Consider the following 8,488-nt stretch of genomic DNA (forward strand, 5'->3'; position numbering starts at 1 on the left):
AAGTGACGGTTTGTTTTAACATTGAAGATTAGATAAACGTAACTTTCTTTACCCCTAAACTTTTATCTACCAAAAAATTTTTTGCCAAATTATATTTCAATTTCTATCGATGATTTTATCTTCCCCGGCATTCAGTTTAATCTATCATTGCAACAGCTTAATATAGAAGAATAATGCAGAATGCTTAGATTTATTAATATGGAAGTCATTTTCACGATGTAAAACTTCCCACCAAACCCATTCATATCTTACTATTTCACTGTTCTACCAACCATAAAATTTATAAAAAGACTCGAGTACAGAATAGACAAGAAAATTACTATCTTATATCCATCCCTATTTGATCAAATGTAAAGCCAAACAGAATCAATCAAAGAAAAAGAACCACAGAGAAAAGCCAACCATCTGGTGCTGTTTGTGAATAGAATCCAAAAACAGTCCAACTCATCTTTTATCCTTTTACCTATCTCCCTTCCTCAACCAAAATATTTAACTTAGATTATATTCACGTAAACAAGAAAAGATGAAAGAAATGGTAAATAATTTAATTCATGAGACACAGATTTCATTTCCAATGGGTTTCAACCTAGTTTCCACTTCCTGGAAGGGTTATAAGTTGGGGGCTGCAGCTTTTTGGGACCTCTCGGTCAGCCCATATTTTGGGTTACCCTGCTTGGACTTAAGCTGGATGCTACTAATCTTCGAATGCCGATTTTGGAGTACTACGGATGAAGACACACAAAGAAAATAGAAAAAAATCATTAGTTAAAAGAGACCGGAAAACAATCTACCGCGTCATTAATAAAGAAATTCATCTATCAACCTCTAATTGTTGTTGGAGCAAGAAAAGTCAGACATGTTGGTTCTTGGACAAAGGGGAAAGCAAATAGGAGTAAATGCGGTGATCAGAAATGACATGTGAACAAATAGATATTTCCTTTGGAAACTATTCTGCTTGGCAACATCAGAGGAGCTGAATTATTTTTCTTTTAAGCAGAATGCATCCGAACGACTTAAAGATCAGGTCAACCAAAGCAGAATTCATTAAAACTGGTCCTTGGGGCTCAGATACAAGGGAAAAAGAGGGATAAGAGAAAGAGGAAGACAGTTTGAGCCAGTTTCAATGGAAAAGCTTCTCTGCTTTAACTTACTCTTGCCTTTGTTTCTTCTCCAGTTCTATACTGTTCCAATTCTCTCAGCACCTTATATTTTTCCAGATAAATACTTCATCAACTGCGGGTCAGATTCTCCTGTGACAGTACGCAGCAGGACGTTTGTTGGTGACAAGAATCCCAACTCCTTCTCTGTTGGAAATAGCAAACCTGTCACAGACAGCCAGTCAGCAGGCGCATCTCTCTACCAAACAGCAAGGTTTTCTACAAGCCCATTTTCGTATGATTTCGATATCACTAACAATGGTCTATATGTGGTACGCCTTCATTTTTTTCCTTTCATGTCGGACCAGGGTAATCTAGCGGATGCTTTATTCAATGTTTCAGCTTCATATAAGTCTCTGGTATCCAATCTCAGTCTCAGAAATAGTAGTTCTTTCCCTGTGATTAAGGATTTCTTGGTGCCTATCAATTCATCCAGCTTTAGAATTCACTTCATCCCTGCAAATCAAACATCTTTTGCTTTTGTGAACGCTATTGAAGTTTTTCTTGTTCCAAATCTTAATGATAACCGAACTCATGTGACTTCGGCAGGAAGTATGGGTCCTTACCAAGGTTTGCCCTCTCAGGTACTTAGAACAGTTCAGAGAGTTATTGTTGGGGGTCAATCCTTTACTGACGCAACAGCAGTGGCACCGGAATGGGTAGCTGATGATGACTATATGGTAATTGGAAATTTGGCAGAAAACTGTAGCTATCTGCAGAATGGTAGGCTAAACTATGATGACAGTATAGATAATGAAAACTTTAGTGCAGCCTCTCAAAACTTTGTCCCAGATCGTGTCTATAGGACTTGCAAAAAAGTAACTCTAAATAATGGACAGGCATCAAATTCTACGAACATTACTTGGCATTTCAATGTCAGTAAGAATGCGCAGCACCTTGTTCGGGTCCATTTCTGTGATATTATTAGTGACTCACCGAACGTAGTCAATTTCAGTCTCTTTATATACGGTAAGTTCAGTCAAAATATCAATCCTTACGAGTATACCGTTAACACAGCAGTTCCATTCTACTATGATTTTGTGGTTGACTCGGGTGGTTCTGACTTTATTAGTATTAGTGTTGTCCCTTGGGATGGATCCATCTCTAAATTTGCTTACCTGAATGGAGTCGAGATCATGGAGTTCATCACAGAACCAGGCTTGGAACTAGGGATAAGTGAGCCAAAAAGGAAGCCTCTACTGTTTATCATAATTGGTTCAGTCATTGGGTTTCTTGTCATCTGTAGTTTGATAGTGGTATTCTTGTGGTTTAAGAAACGCAGAAAAACAGATCCTTTTGAACCCTGGGCTTCATATGGTACCCTTCCTTTTGGAGGAGCAAGCCCTTATATTGGACTAAGCAGAAAATCTATCAATCCCCCTCCTGTTCCAAACCTTAAATTAAAGATGCCTTTTGCTGAAATAATAGAGGCAACCAATAACTTCGAGGCTAAGTTGTTGATTGGGGAAGGAGGCTTTGGTAAAGTGTATAAGGGAACTCTACGAAATGGTCTCAAAGTGGCAGTCAAACGAAGCGAGTCAAAACATGGCCAGGGCTTTCCAGAATTCCAAACCGAGGTCATGGTTCTATCCAAGATTCGTCATCGCCATCTTGTTTCCCTAATTGGCTATTGTGATGAAGGGTCTGAAATGATACTGGTTTATGAGTTCATGGAGAAGGGGACTCTCAGAGATCATCTTTACAGCTTGCATGGGGATCCGGAGAGATCATCTCCATTATCTTTATTGACTTGGAAGCAAAGACTTGAGATTTGTATTGGTGCTGCAAAGGGTCTTCATTACCTCCACACCGGTTCAGATGGAGGAATCATTCACCGTGATGTTAAGTCCACAAACATCTTGCTTGATGAAGAATATGTGGCAAAAGTGGCGGATTTTGGCCTTTCCAAATCAGGTGATCTTGATCCAGATGAGTTCAGCACAGACATAAAAGGGAGCTTCGGTTATCTTGATCCCGAGTATCTTAGATGCCTTCAGTTAACAGAAAAATCTGATGTTTATTCTTTTGGTGTGGTACTCCTTGAAGTGCTTTGTGCTAGGCCGGCTATCATCTACTCACACAGGCAGGAGGAGAAAAATTTAGCTGAGTGGGGGCTGTTTTGGTTAAGGAAAGGGGAACTTGAAAAGATTATTGATCCTTCAGTGGCTGACCAGATTAATCCTAATTCATTGAGAAAATTCAGTGAAATAGTTGAGAAATGTCTGAAACCAACTGGAGCCAACAGGCCTACAATGCTTGATATCTGCTGGGACTTGGAATACACATTGCAGCTACAGCAAACTGCAGTCCGCAGAGAGCCTTACGAGGACAGTGCCATAGATGCTTCTCTGAACTTTTCATCACGACCTTTTCAGCGTTTGCCTTCGAATAACTTACCAATTGAGAAAGATGATGCGCCTATGGAAAAAGCTGATGGTTCTGACACAACAGCTAGTGGCGTTTTCTCCCAGCTGAGGATTGATGATGGCAGATAGTCTCAACTGGCTGGTAATCTGTCTTTTTACTTACTACTCCATCACTATATTGGTGTTGAATGCACTTTTGTTGTCTAAAAAACTGTGAAAACTAAGTAACTCTGACCCCTTTATAATTCAAGTGGTTTCGAATAAACTCAGGACAAAAAAATGAAAGCTTTTATTTTTTTTGAATCTCAAGAAAATTTGTTTTGAATTATCAATAAAGATTCTTTGAATTAAAACTTCATTCACCTACACAAAGATGGTTGAAATGTTTTCTTCTGCTTATCACACATCTATATTAATGCAGCCATACATGAAACAAGTCACTTTATGTGGTCTGAGTTCTGGAGTATCCCAGTGGCATTAACCATGGAATAGAACTGCAGGAAGCTATCTTTTTTTTTCTCTTTTTTTTTTTTTTTAAACTTTATTTGTTGTACCAATCTGATTTCCTTCAATGGACAAAATTTGTAATTTAGGCATGTATTTTGTAACATAGACAACTTCCAATGAACCATGGCAGATTAAAATGTTTGGTACATAAATTCATATAGCTGTCATTCACCTTTTAATTCCCTAATAATTTCCCGTACACAGATTTTAGAATCCAGGGAGGAAATGCAGAGGAATGATCAATGTTAGTGTCAATACCATGGTCCATGAAAGACAAGCGTTTGCATACTTATTTTCGTGAGACAAAGAGAACAACACCATGGGCTTTGGAATTGCAGCATGCAAGCCCGATAGTGTTTCTCTAAAAGCACGATTTTGTTGGCAAAGCCCAAACGCACTTAAATTTGGAGACTACAAACGTCAAATTGATTCTACTGTAGAAAAATTATGTAGACAAAGTTTGCCAATGACCGATTGATTCTTAAGAAAAGAGGAATTGATTCTTAAGAAAAGAGGAAGCAACATGGTGCTTTCAACTGTAAAAGCAAGCAACTTCTAAGAAACTGGCTTTTGCAAATCCCTTATTTCCAAACAACTAAAGTATCTGCGGTCAATTGTCTATTTATGGGGTCTATTTCACCTGGGAATAAAGTTAAGAAATGAAAGGGTTGGGGCCTAACTTATTCTTATCCTTGGTTCTAAGCTTTTTCAGGGTATTTATATAATTTTACGTGTCTAACAAAAGGCAATTCAAGTCAACCACAAGTCTTTTTTTTAAAGATGAGAAAAAGCTCTATTATTTCTTTGCCGTGGCAATGCGTGTTTATCACTAACTTTAATTCACTTAACCAGGATTATCTAATACTTCCCCTCACTGTAGAAGTACCAACAACTGGCAGTTTCTGCGGAAATGCTCCACTCTTTCACGGTTCTGCTCTTACTTCTCCTGCTACTCCTTTTCTGTTCACTCTTTCTTCTCCCACCAGCTGAAGCTGTTGATGATACTTACACTCTTCCTGATGAGCACTTCATTAACTGTGGATCAAAGTCTAGTGTCACCTTTGGAATCAGGAGCTTCACAGGAGATCCCTTCTATGGAAAAGGAAGCAAACCTGTCCAAGACCCTAAACCTTCAGGTGATACACCAGTGCTATATCAAACAGCAAGAATATTCAGACGCCCTTCCCCTTATAAGCTTGAAATGAGGCAAAATGGCACGTACGTGGTACGTCTTCATTTCTTTGCTTTCTCATCTTCTGTCAGCTTAGCGGATGCTGTGTTTAATGTCTCAGCCCAACTTAATGCCTCAGCTCCATTGCTTTTACTATTGTCGAATTTTACCATGAAAAATAGCAATGAATCAACAGTGGTTAAGGAATTCTTGCTTACAATTGGAGCTGGTAAATTCTTGCTCTACTTCATACCTTCTCAAATATCATGTTTGGCTTTTGTAAATGCCATTGAAGTCTTTCTTGCCCCTAATGGCTTCGTCCCTGATTACGCCACACACATAAATTTGTCTGGGATTAAAGGCAATTATAGTGGTTTACTTTCCAATGTTTTGCAAAAAGCTTATAGAATCAATGTTGGAGGTCCCAACATCACGGAAGAGACGGATACACTTATGAGGTTTTGGATATCAGATGACCAATTTTTGCTCTTCCCAGTATTTACTGAAAACAGACAAACCACCTATGATGAATTAAAATTTGTACAACGTGGAGCTAATGGTTCAACTAAGTATATTGCCCCAGAGTCTGTCTATGGGACTGCCAAAGAATTGAATTCAACTAATAGCAGCAAGAAGTTTTCGAATATTACTTGGCGTTTTAAAGTCGATGAGCATTCTAAGCACTTTGTTCGGGCGCATTTCTGTGATTTTATTACCCCCTCACTTAATTATCCTGGGCTCAATTTCTGTATCAATGGAAATTTTTGTCAGTTGATCAGTCCATACGAGACAATTAATCAGCTGTCAGCTCCATTTTATGCTGATTTTGTTGTTGATTCCGGTAAATCTGGAAATATTGACATTAGTGTTGCCCCTCCTAAAGATGAAAGATATCAAATTGCCTTTTTGAATGGCCTTGAGATTATGCAGCTAATGGAAAATTCATATTCGTCTTTTGTGCCACTGCGACCCGAGCCCAAGAAGAAAATTTTGTTCATTATTGCCGGTTCACTTGGTCTGGCTTTTGCATTCATTATAATGGCGGTCGTGATGATTCGTCTAGTTCGCAAGAAAGAAGATGCGGTTGAAATTCCACGTTTGCCATCTTCTTTGGCTTTTCCTGGATGGAGTGAAAATGACATGTCAACTGCTAGAACTGTTGGTCTTGGTTTGGACCTTGAATTAAGGATACCCTTTGCTGAAATACTGCAAGCAACACAAGATTTTGACTCAAAACTTTTCATTGGTGAGGGTGGATTTGGGAAAGTATATGTTGGAACTCTTCATGGTAAGAAAGTCGCTGTTAAACGAAGGGAACCAGGATACAAGCAGGGTCTTGCGGAATTCCAGACAGAGATAATGGTACTTTCCCGAACTCGCCATCGTAACCTTGTTTCCTTGATCGGATACTGTGATGAAAGGTCTGAAATGATATTGGTTTATGAATTCATGGAAAAGGGAAATCTTAGAGATAATCTATATGACACAAATGGCTGTTCTAAACCAAATGGATTGTCATGGGAGAAAAGACTTGAGATCTGCATTGGCTCAGCAACAGCCCTCCATCACCTGCACACAGGTTCAGCTGTGAAAATTATTCACCGTGATGTTAAGTCAACCAACATCTTGCTAGATGAAAATTACACAGCTAAAGTATCTGATTTCGGTATTTCAAAATCAAGTCATTCTGATCTAACCCTGGATAATACAATTGTAAAAGGTAGTGTTGGTTATTTGGATCCAGAATATTTTATGTCTGTAGAGTTGACAGAAAAATCTGATGTGTACTCTTTTGGAGTGGTACTTTTAGAAGTTCTCTGTGCTAGACCTGCTGTTATCAACTCACCTCAGAAGGAGGAGGTGAACCTAGCAGATTGGGGTTTGTTTTGGCTAAAGAAAGGGCAGCTTGAAAAAATTATTGATCCTTCCCTAGTGGATAAAATAAACCCTAATTCGTTTAGAAAATTTGGTGAAATAGTTGGGAAGTGTTTGGAGGCAAAGGGTAGTAATAGGCCAACGATGCATAATGTGCTATGGGACTTAGAATATGCATTGAGCCTACATACTGGAATAAACAGAGAAGACGCCGGTGAAAGCACCACAAATATTTCATTGCAGTTTGGGCTGCCCGTGCTTCTCCATTTACCAACCAGTAGCTTTCCAGTTGAAGAAAATGAACAGTCCATAGTAGGCAACAATGGTTCAGATACATCTGCTAGTGAAATATTCTCCCAGTTGAAGTTTGCTGGCCCTAGATAATCTCCATTAATTCAAGGTACCAAATATGATCATAATTTCAGCAGTTTCTGATATCTGTTAATGATTTATTGTTTTTATTAGCAACGGGTGAAAAATGGAGAAACTTAAATTTCTTCCCCCTTCCCTCAATACCCTTAATTGTGAAGAGAAGTGTATTAATCAGCTGTGGATTAATGTTCTTAAAAATTGGTAAACTTAAGCAGGTCAGATTTATCAAATTTGTTGAAGAATAAATGTTGTTATTTCTATTCTTTTGTTACTAGGATCTGTTCTTTGGCAGGAAGATTTCATTTCTGTCAACTTTGCTGTAATAGTATGGCTAACTAATACAAGGGCTTTACCAGGGAAGGAAGATCACTCATATCATGTCAACATTTAATATCTGCTATCAACCTGACGGGCCAAGACATCAGGATGTTATATGAACTCCAGCAAATCAATAAAACTGAATCGAGGGCTGACTCAAAACAAATTACAGCCCCGGGTTCAACTTCTGCTAAATGATGGGTGGTGTGGTGGATTATGTCTGAAGTGCTTGTAAAATAATAATCCAAGATATTCTGAAGTAAATGTATATCTATTTATGTTTTTTTCCAGTTAGAATAATTAGTCTTCTAACTTGTTGCTCCATGCATGAGTTTTAGAAGACCCTCTAGCCAATGGTAAACTACGACCTCAGTAATTACAGAGTCCCAGAGTTGCTAAATAGCTGAAGGCACATGATTTGAGCAATGAATCACTAATAATTCTTGTTTACTTCCAATCACTCAGAGGAACTTGCAGAATATCATGACTTTTGCATCCTAAGTTCTCTCCCAAAAAATTTGACAAATTCACGAGATCTTCAAAATCAATCATCATATAACTGTAAGTCTGTAACATGTCAAATTCAGAAATATTAATGAGATTTAACATGCCAGAAACTATATGCTGGCAGTTAAAGATCACCTTCAAGCCATGTCCAACTAACATATCTGTGACACAGATTATACGAAACTGGCTTTCCAAAATTCGAATGTGATTTCTTG

At 38.3% G+C, this 8,488-nt stretch overlaps 2 pseudogenes across 8 annotated transcripts; both read left to right on the top strand.

Annotated features, from left to right (window-relative positions):
- The first annotated feature begins 573 nt into the window (after positions 1-573).
- On the top strand, positions 574-4,368 carry LOC111317078 (putative receptor-like protein kinase At2g23200 pseudogene; annotated as a pseudogene). 5 transcript variants are annotated; one of them, XR_016333134.1, is made up of 4 exons: positions 1,241-1,371; positions 1,466-1,516; positions 1,707-3,665; positions 3,945-4,151. The product of XR_016333134.1 is annotated as a putative receptor-like protein kinase At2g23200 pseudogene, transcript variant X4 (transcript). The 5 variants fall into 5 exon arrangements; XR_016333133.1 differs by having other exon boundaries at positions 1,023-1,516; XR_016333135.1 differs by lacking the exons at positions 1,241-1,371; positions 1,466-1,516 and adding an exon at positions 1,408-1,429.
- Positions 4,369-4,590: 222 nt separating this feature from the next.
- On the top strand, positions 4,591-8,216 carry LOC111317080 (putative receptor-like protein kinase At5g24010 pseudogene; annotated as a pseudogene). 3 transcript variants are annotated; one of them, XR_016333136.1, is made up of 2 exons: positions 4,591-7,476; positions 7,805-8,216. The product of XR_016333136.1 is annotated as a putative receptor-like protein kinase At5g24010 pseudogene, transcript variant X1 (transcript). The 3 variants fall into 3 exon arrangements; XR_016333138.1 differs by having other exon boundaries at positions 4,822-7,476; positions 7,741-8,152; XR_016333137.1 differs by having other exon boundaries at positions 4,822-7,476; positions 7,724-7,859.
- The last annotated feature ends 272 nt before the right edge of the window (positions 8,217-8,488 follow it).

Source organism: Durio zibethinus, chromosome 24 (assembly GCF_047325235.1).
Source record: "Durio zibethinus cultivar Kanyao isolate XHJ-2024 chromosome 24, ASM4732523v1, whole genome shotgun sequence".
In the NCBI taxonomy this organism is placed as follows: domain Eukaryota; kingdom Viridiplantae; phylum Streptophyta; class Magnoliopsida; order Malvales; family Malvaceae; genus Durio; species Durio zibethinus.